The sequence below is a fragment of the Antechinus flavipes genome, chromosome 5 (genome assembly GCF_016432865.1).
Source record: "Antechinus flavipes isolate AdamAnt ecotype Samford, QLD, Australia chromosome 5, AdamAnt_v2, whole genome shotgun sequence".
Classification (NCBI taxonomy): domain Eukaryota; kingdom Metazoa; phylum Chordata; class Mammalia; order Dasyuromorphia; family Dasyuridae; genus Antechinus; species Antechinus flavipes.
In genome coordinates, this window is record NC_067402.1 from 209,727,054 (window position 1) to 209,737,850 (window position 10,797).

The window sequence follows — 10,797 nt, forward strand, 5'->3', positions numbered from 1 at the left end:
ATATGTAGATAAAAGAAACTTTAGCTGTTGATTTTGCTCTATCTCAAGACTCATGCCAGACTCAAGACATTTAAAACTATGCTACTTTTTAAAGAAAAACGAGTGAATGAAGAAAAAAGGGGAAAATGAATGAAAAATTTTAAAATCTCAGCACAATGTTTTGATTTTCCTATTTTTCCTGAATTCTCAGTATTAAAAAATTGAAACACTGATTAACTAAACCTCTAGCTTAAAATGTTATAGCAAATCTCTCCAGGATAAAAGAACACGCTGTCTTTAAACTGTGTTGTAAGAAGAAAAACATTATAATAGCCATCCAGGAATAAACTGCTTTATATATAGGAACTTATAGAAGAGCTGTAGTTAGCAATTTTGGTCTCTATGGGACAAGCAGCATGAAATGTTTCCCAAAATCAGCTTTTAAAGAAAAATTCATTTGGGAAGAAGCGATCTTGGGGGAGAACAAAGATTGTGGGACATTGGCCAGTCTAAATGGAGATCACTGTGGAGGATAAGACAGAGCTGAGCAGTTTACCTGGGAGGCAACTGCCAGGTAGGAGTGTGCCACCTGGTGGGACTTCGGACTGCAACTACTTCTTCCTAAGGAGACTAAGTACAGTTGTTGCTACCTGCATCACCCCCCACCCCCGTTATAGCACTGTAAGACAGACCTCTGTCTGTACTGACTACTATGTTAGAATACCATCAAGGCAGCTGGTGATACAGTGCTTAGGGCACTGGAGGTTCCAGCACAATGTCCAGCAGTGTGCTCACTAATGATTCTCTTTACTGCCAGACTTCCAGAAATATCCTCTAGATCTAATTCCTTATCATCTATTCATTTATTCTGTAAAATTCCACACCCTAGCTTCTGTCTTCCATCATATAAGTATCCAATAAACATTTATTAAGTGCTTATGATATGCTAAACACTGGGGTTACAAAGAAAAGCCAAAATGTAGACCCTCGCCTCAAGGAACTCACAGTCTATGAAAGAGAAGGCAACATATAAATAACTTTGTACATACATAGAAGATACATCCAGAGTTTTGTTGGGTTGTTTCACTTGTGCCTGGCTCCATTTAGGGTTTTCATGGCAAAAATAGTGGAGTGACTTGCCATTTCCTTCTCCACCTTGTTTTACATATAAGGAAACTGAGGCAAACAGAGGTAAGTGACCTACCTAGGATCACACAGTAAGTGTCTAAAGCTACATTTGAACTCAGGAAGATAAGTCTTCTCTATCCACTGTATCACCTAGTTGTCCCATATACGGAGTAGATGGAGTGTGGGCTCTGAGAGAAGGCATTTCAGTGGAGGGGATTGGGAAAGATCTTCTTCAAAAGGTGTGATTAGAGGTAAGAGTTGAAGGAATCCAGCAAAGCCAGGAGAGAGAATCGAGGGGGAATCTTAGGCAGATGGGACAGCCAGCGAAAAGGTATAGAAATAAGAGAATATTGTGTTTCAGGAACAAAAAGAATGCTGGTGGTAGTGCTTTTAATAGGAGGTGGAGGGGAGTAAAGTGTAAGAAATGTGGAAATTTAGAAAGGTAGGAAAAGGCCAGGTTCTGAAGGAATTCAAATAGAGGGTTTTATATTTGAAACTGGAGGTTGACACAGTCAGACCTGCATTTGAGGACAGTCATTTTGGCAGCTGTAGGATAGATCAGTTGGGGAGAGATTTGGGAAACTTGGGGAGAACAGTATTCCAGTATTCCAGAAGGGTAATAAGGGTGAGGGGTAGGAACTGCAATAACATGGCCATTTTGTAAGTGGAGAGAAAGGAATGAATGTGAGAGGTACTCAAAAGATAGAAATGGCAAGACTAAGCAACATGTTGGCAAAGAACTGAAGTCTGTAGGAGTTAGAAGTCACAATGAAGATAAAGAGCAGGGTTACCGAATGGTAAGGCAGAGGAGAAGATGGAATGAGAAAAGACTAATTAAATTAAAGGAATTTCAGAGTTCATGGGCATGGAAGAACACTTGAAGGTGATGGCAAGGTCAGGGGTATGAACATCTCTGTTTAGCTGAAGTAGAACAGAAGAGTAATCATTAGAATTATAGAATGGCAAGAATTGGGATGGGGGGAAAAAGCCTGTGAGTCAGGGACTAACCCTATTTAGAGTGGAAGGAGAGTGTCCTGAGGATTAGTAGACTAAGCTACCAGAATCTTGAGTGGATACGATATGTTTGGATTTAATGAACCTCAAAGAAAGAGAAGTTACTGGGAAGAGGAATCACTTGGGAATGGCAATGGTGAATAAATACTATTTTAATTCCCTCAGTAAGAACAGTGACAGAAATATGAATGATAGTTCAACTGTTACTGCAAAGTATGACTGGGGTGAAGAATTATTAAGAAAGCCAAGAGGAGCAGCTAAGTGCTAAAGTGGATAGAGCATCAGCCCTGAAGTCAGGAGGACCTGAGTTCAAATCTGATTTCAGACACTTAATACTGTGTGACGCTGGGCAAGTCACTTAGCCCCAATTGCCTCAGCAAAAAACAGAAAAAAAGAAAAAAAAAAAAAAGAAAGAGTCAAGACTCAGTGAAAGCTAGAAGATGAAAGGCCTGACAAAGAAAAAGCTTTAAAAGGAAAACAAGTTTGTTAATCATAGAATTCTCATTCCATAGGGGACAATGGAAGGGGTGAATAAATCTAAAATGATTGGTTCAGAATCCCTAGAATGGGGAAGCATGAGGCAATCCAAGTGTGTTAATGATCCCAGAATGGGTACAGGGAGCAAATTAATGGTTGAAAAAAGGTCCATTAAGGGAGACAGATGATTAGATTATTCAAGGAAGGTAATGATAAGGTACCTTTGGAGACTCAAGAGGCCCATCTCATAAACAAAGAGGAACAAATGAAGATATGGCTTGGGGTGGAGGAGCAAACAGAAGGAAGAAGTTGGCAATTCAAGGTGAATCTGATCTAGAAAGAGTATCCAGAGCCCGAGAGAAAGACCTGGAGTAAATTCAGAGGCAAAGAAATAGGTGTCCTCAATTTGTGACTGACCCATGACATGGTAGGAAGTCTTCAATTGTCATTTATTCTTTTTTTAGTCAGCATGGTATGGTATCTGTCTTCAGAGGATCTGGGTTCAAATTGTAGCTTTCTGATTCATTCTCTATGTGTGAGTGTGTGTGTGTGTAAAGTTGAGAGACTAGACAGAAATGCAAAAAAAGAATAAAATAATCAAATGATGCTATAAAAATGTGATGTATTATCACCATAAGCAGAGAAGGTCAAATCCCTCATACAGATGGCCTAAGCATAAATGTTAAATAAATATACTGAGTAAATGTTTACAAAAATACATCAAATATAATAGAAACCCTACATAGGAAACATACTATACCATAAGTGGAAGTCATGTTCAGTAAAATACTAATAAAGCTGAAATCTTTATGCAAATAAGTAAATGCTTATAATAAACTCTGCATGGCAAGAAGGAGCTCATAGCATGCCTCTTTATGAATACATTCACATCAGTTTTATCCATCCCTTTCTAATCTTTGGCTGTTTCTATGATATGGATATTTCCCATTGTAGCAGATTGTAATCTATCTGTATTCCAAGACTGTAATTTCTCCCCCAAATGCTCCATGGCTTGTTCATCCAGTACTCTAGAAGCTTTCCTCTATATTTCTTGTCTTTGCATGATAACTGAGTATCTATATTAGTGACATGAACAATTAAAGCCACTAGTTAATAAAATTCAATTCTATTTGTCCTTTGCATTATGAGATAGAAAAAAGTTTCCTAATTATGTTTTGCCTAGGCAGATATTAAAATCATTTTTCATACCCTGAGAACACACATAACCAACAGAAGTCAAAAAGCCAAAAAATACACTGGGTATCAGGGGAAATTCAGAATGGGAAGATAAATTGCCACAGTTCATCTACAAAGTGATTAATCACCCCATAGATAATTGAGATATTTATATAAGTACAGATTATATTCACTTTTTCATTCTAGTTAAAAACAAGCGATTCAGAGCTTCTCTCATTAAAGTAGGACATCCCTGAGTATGTTTCTAAGGGGCGATATGAAGCAATGGTTAAGATAAGTGGTGCAAAAATTACCCTGGCATGGATTCTGTCAATGTAAAGTAATTATTAAATAAAAATTAAAAAAAAAGATAAGTGGTGCAAAAAAGAGAGAGCAGGTGGCTCCCTCAATATTGATCTTTCCAATAGAATATAACCCTAGGCCTAGTTCCCAAGATTACAGGTATAGAAAGTAAAGTGTAATTAGACATATAAGCATTGAATTTATATCTGATTTCCTTTTCTTAGAATGATGTTCAGTGGATCCAAAATATTGCCTAAAAATATTGTCTAAAAACCTAATTTATTCCATCGATATTCTTGGAATTCAATCTCTGGATCACGTCTTAAAATCTACTATTGGTGCTAGAAATACTAGAATGATTTTCAAAACTAATTGAACCATCTATAGTTTACTGGATTTTGGTGATGTCAAAGTTTCAGATCTATATAAGTAGGATGGTGGTCCTTTCTGACAGGATACAGAAGTTTAAATTAGGAAATAAAAATGAAAGGGAGATAGCTTCTCATTCCTTCCTCCAGTTCCCACTTTTGGAATGTAGGAATGGTCACTTTTCAAACTGCACCTTCCCCTATCTATTTCCTAGTCAACTTCCTCTCCTAGGGAGAAAATAATGGGAAAGTGCTTTCCAGCAGCCCATCCCTCATCAGGCACAGACTGCTTCCGGAGGAAAGGAATGATGAGAATAAACTGCTCCTGAAGCTACTGGCCTCAGAGAAAAGCCCAACTTTTTCCCCACCTGCTAATACCACCAAAGGTCCTTCACTCAGAACTTCTGCAAAGCCAGGATTAAATGGTTCCCACTTCCATGATTAATCTTCTTTGTTATTGAGGAGCTTAGAAGACTTATTAATAAAATCAAAACCACAAGTTTTTCTCTTAATCAGCTTTGCCCCCGAGCTAGGGAAAAACAAACCCAAGTGTTTTGGACTGAGAGTCCAAAGTCTGTCCTATTTAATCTCTGTGCCACGAACCATTCATTGGCTCACTCTTGCAGACTTGCTGTTTAAAATTAAGAACAAACACGAGTCACAAAGAAATTATGATCAGTCATAATTTTATATCAAGAGTTCACTAGCTTTTCCAAATATCAGTAGGCAGGTATGAGGAACAAAGAACAGGATTATGGTAAACAGCAAGTAGAGGGGCAAGGAGATAAAGCACTTCCATGGGCTTTTCATAACCTCAAGGCTAGACCTTCCTAGTCACATCACTTCCTCATATATTGGAAAGTTATACCTAGATCACATAAGTAGTGTATCAGAAATAGGATTTTAACCCAGTTCTTCTAAATACAGAGCTTTTCTCACTGTACTAGCTAATAATAGAAGGAAGAAAAGCATTCTTATAACAGGAAAGTGGAGATTTTTGAGTGACTGACACTAGATACTCAAAATCAGCAAAAATGCAATCTTTATATAGCAATGTAATATATATATATATATACACATGTATATATATATATGTTTGTGTGTGTGTGTATGTGCTTATACATAAAGGCATGCAAGGGAATTTCTCTCCCTGATCCTAATCTCCAGCAAACACCATAGGTCTCCAAGCAGCCAGAGCCATATACAAGCAAGCCATAATGATGTGTATGATCCACAAAGATGGAAATTCCTTTCACTTCTCCTTTATTTTTGTATATATGTCTCCTCTGGTAGCACGTAAGCAACTTGAAGGAAGGGACTATCTCATTTTTGTCTTTGTCTTCATGACAGTATGGCATGAAGCCTACTACATATTAAATACATTTTTGCTGTTTACTCAATTAGTCAGATTTGATTCTTTATGACACCCTTGAGGTTTCCTTGGCAAAGATACTGGAATGACTTATCATTGCCTTCTCCAGCTCATTTCTCAGATGAGGAAATGGAAGTAAACAGGTTAAGTGACTTGCCCAGAATCAAATAATTAGTAAGTGTCTGAGGTCACATTTGAACTCAGGTCTTCCTCACTTCAGGGCTAGCACTCTATCTCACTGTGCCACCAACGGCCCCTTTAAACACATAGTAAGCACTTAACAAATGGTTGTTGGTTGATTTTTCCATTTTCCATCAAATACTTGAAGACAGCTAACTCACATGGCTCTATTAAGTTTTCTCTTCTCCAAGATAGAAATAATCCCATGTCTTTTAAAAAATGACATGACAGGGTTGTGAGCTTTCTCACCACTATAGTTTTCCATTTCTAAATATGCTATAAGCAGAGGCTTGCTAGTAAATGTTTATAACTTTATTGCCAGGCCACACCTGAAATACATAAATCCAGTAGTAAAAGCATTTAATTAAGAAATGAAACAGTATAAGGAACAAGAAAGAGAATCAAATAATAAAACACCTACTGCATTCTACACAAAAGGTATAATTTTTTAATACCTCTAAGGAATTTATAATCAAATCCATCCTCAATCCTTGAGACTTTTTAAAATAGTGATAGAGAATATTTCTAGAGTTTAGATTATTTTTCCTATAACTTCCTAGGAGATTAGCAAGGACTTGAAAGCTCCCCTCTTGACTACATTCATCATGGTGCAGCTTGACTGGGGGTAGAGGAAGAAATGGCCAAAATTGCTTCGTTTGATCTCCTCGTTTGTCACTCCAACCACAATTCCCATCCTGCCTGTGTAACCAGAACGGGTTTTTTGAGCATGCTCAGTGTGGTTAAATTAGAACTAGTGATGGAAGAGATACCCAATTTAACTGTAATGTGCTTCCTAACCTCATAGATATTAGATGCCTCCGGAAATCCTTAGTTGGCATCCCCAGTGCTAAAAATAAAAGTATTAGAAATGAGCTTTTAAATGATTTTCCCCTTAGTCATTTGAAAATCCGGTCCTGGCTTAGTCTTACATATTACCTTATTTCTGAACCAAAACCAGACAGAGGAGGCAGTGGCACGGTAATGAAGTGTGTCTTAATGTAACAACCACCCTGGCTCCAGCTTTATGCCACACTTGGACTGGTTGGCAAAAAAAATAGGTCATTCTATGACATACTGTCTCAGAGTGAGAGCTAAAAGTATACAGTCTGGAATTCCTGAAGTGATTGCTCTTTGGGGCAGAAAATTTGAAAAGATGATTGACTTGAAATGGAAGCAATCATTGTGCTGGCTTTGGCTTATCCAACAATATAGTAAGAGTGAGCAAGGCAAAAATCATGGCTAGCAAGGAAGGATAATTAGATTTTTGAGGTGATGGCTTTTACTTAATGATAACTAGATTAAAAACTTTTATTTCTTTTTCCTTTTATCATAGATTTAGAGTAGGAAAGAATCATAGAGATCACCCAATCCAATACTTTAAATTTTTAGATGAGGAAATGGAGGTTATTACTTATTGTAGTAATGGTTGAGGGTTACAAAGTGTAATGGATCCTGCGTTTCTCCTAGGATCAGTTTTATCACTTGTAAAGTGACAGATTAAATTATACAACCTCTAACCTCTAGAGCCTCCTCCAGCTCTAAATCTATGACCAGATGAGCATATTAGTAAGGACACTAGAACTGTAATTGACATTCATTTTGTGGGGTTTCACTTACAAATTTATTCTTCATCTCTTCTTAGAGATCCCAAGTTCCTTCAAGGCTCAGCTTTTGGGGGATGAATCCCTTCTTTAGCTAATTCTCTCCTCCATTCTCTCAAAAATTTACACAGTATTTATTTTATTTTTTTGTATTTATTTAATTATACATGTTGTTTCCCACCAGTAATCTGTTGCTTAAAGTTTATTTGCCTTGGTAGAAACTGAATACTTAGTTCTCCACACCTTTGTCAGGGGTGAAGTGAGCAAGAGCTTGGGAAAGGGAAATTCCTAGTTCTTGTAGTTTCTAGTTTTCAGAGAGAAGACACAGGGTTCCAGATTCTTTTCAAGTACTAAAGAAAGAGAAAGACTCTCAAAAGAAGCCAAGTAGAGAAGCTAGCAGTTTAATCATGTCTCCATCCATAGATTACTACAATGGATTTTGGAGAAGTTCCCCTTGGTTTAAATCTGGAACTTTTCTCTCTTGGTTAAGCCATGTTGTTCCCAATTATAGAGTTTATTCACATTCTCATATGTATGATACCTTCTCTGATTTTTGGTTTGCTATTGACTTGGACAAGTGACTTCATTTACTATTTGCTAAGTGTGTTCTTTGTGGAATTGGTTTTGGAAAGGGAATCCCTTGGATATAGATAGATATAGATAGATAATAGACATGTATATATGTTTATATGTATATATAGCTTGGAGGCACTCCCATATTAAGACATAGTAATCAAGATTTTATTTCGAACCTAAAAATTCTTTCTCAATTTGAGCCCAATAAACCTCTAAATGTCTAAATGTTAGTTCATTTAAAAACAACCTAATTTTTATAAAAATTTTATCATTTAGATCATAATTTACTCCTTCAGTTTCACCTAAGTATAGACAAACAAAATTCATAAATTAATTAAGGAATAGTCACTGATTAGGAAACTCATGTAATTCCCTCATCAAAGAGCCAGGGTATTTTAAGAATGCAATACTGCCATTACAATCATAGGAATGAGGTCTAGATCCATGAATCTAGGATTAAGAGACAAGACAAGAAAACAAATTAAAACAATATCTTTTTCCAAGAGACTTATACTCCTTATAGTAGGGGTATGTTTTTATTTGTTTTATCCAGGTAGGCTACATATGTTTATATGAATTTGTCCAAAGGAGGCTCACAGGGAAGCATAACTAGATATCTCAAATCTCCTTGATCTACCTTTCTCCAATGGAGATTTTGCTCACTGCCAATAGGGGCAGTGAGAAGAGACTGACAGATAGACAGAGACAGAGACAGAGACAGAGACAGAGACAGAGACACAGACACAGACACAGACACAGACACAGACACAGACACAGAAAGAGAGAGAGAAAAAGAGAAAAAGAGAAAGGAGATTACTAGAATTCTATTTGTCCCCCTTGGAGCCAGGTTGGCAATTACATTAAAACACCTCATTATTACTCCATTGCCTCTTCTGTCTGGTTTTGATTCAGAAATAAGGTAATATGTAATACCAAGCCAGGACCGAATGTTCAAATAACTAAGGAGGAAAATTGTTTAAAAGCTCATTTCTAATACTTTCAGTTTAGCTGTAGGGATGCCAACTTAGGATTTCCTAAGGCATCTAATATCTATGAAGTTAGGGAGTGCATTACAGCTAAATTTGGCATTTAGCCAAACTGGGCATGCCCAAAACCCTGGTTAAAGAGACAGGATGGGAACTGTGGTTGGAGTGATGAGAGAAAAGGCAATCAAATGACTTCAGTCTCACTTTTCTCATCTGTAAAATGAGATCTCTTATTGATTCTGCAGTCAAAATGGGGCAGACATGACTGGGATTACAAGGCTCTGTAAGGATCTACAATCCTGGCATATAATAGGGGCTGAAGTGAATAAACAGATGAATGAATCTTTGGACATATAATCCAAGTTTCAAACTAGGATCCAGATATCTTTAATTGTAACTTTGGGGAAAGTACTTGTCCCCTTTCAGACTTTAGAGTAGAAATAAAAATGCCTACTCTGCCTACCTTACATGGTTGTTCTGGTAATAACATAGGGCAACATCTGGGAAAGTGTTTTACTTTTATACAAGTGTAAGGTATTAATTGCTTCTCTGGGAATTGAAGGAACCTCAGCCTAATTCAAGGACTAGTGTCTATCTCACTTAGTACTATATTTCATGATATACAAATTAACTGGAACAAAATAAAATAACTAAATGTACTGATAAATGATAAGCCTTACACCTTTTTATAGCTTTCAAAAAACTTTTTAAAACAGGCAACAGGAAGAATTTCTAGTTTACATAACAATGTTTGTATTTTTTTTTCCCTTTTGAAATAAATCAACTGACTTAAATCTTCCTTTCCTTATCTGTAAAACGAGGCTATTGGACTGGATGAGATCTAAGTTTCATTCTAGATCTAAATGACACTATCATGATTCCATAGTTTCAATTAGCTGGTTTTTTCCTTTTTCTGTTTCCCAACTTGATCTCAACAGATTTTTATTGATCCGAGTGTTAGTCATTGAAAAAATAACCTGGTATTTATAGATATTTTCTCATCTAGAACATGTTTCACCTAAGCAAAAACTAACAGTACCCATAAAATAAATGAATTATAGATTAGTCACTTGTTAAGAAGCCCACATTAATTAACTCAGTAAAGATCCAGGGTGTTCTAGGCAGGCAATACTGCTACTGCAGAGGAATGAGGTCTTCATCTCTATAAGATCCTAGTTTTAGACCTTTTAGTGATAATAAAATTTATTTATCCAATCTCATCCTTTTACTGAAGAGGAAATGGAGTCTCATAGAAGTTGACTTGTTCATGATCACACAGGTAGAAAATAACAAAATTGGGGTTTTAACTTTGATCTTCATACTCAAAACTTAACATTCTTTCCTTACATAATACTGATTTCTGGTCCTCCGTATCAAATTTTGTTGCAAAGAATAAGGAAATGAAATAATGAGATTCTATGATGGAAAGAAATGCAACTTGTATTATTGGAGAGGTGAAATCACTATGGTTATGCCTTATTATGAAGAGTATGAGTATTAGGATCTTATATTTGGTGCTGGAAGAACCCTTCAAGATGAGGACTTAAAGGTCTTCTAGTCCAGCCTGCATATGTGATAGATGAAACTGAAATATAAAACAAAGATAAATAACTTCTCCAAGCTCATTCAAGTTGCAC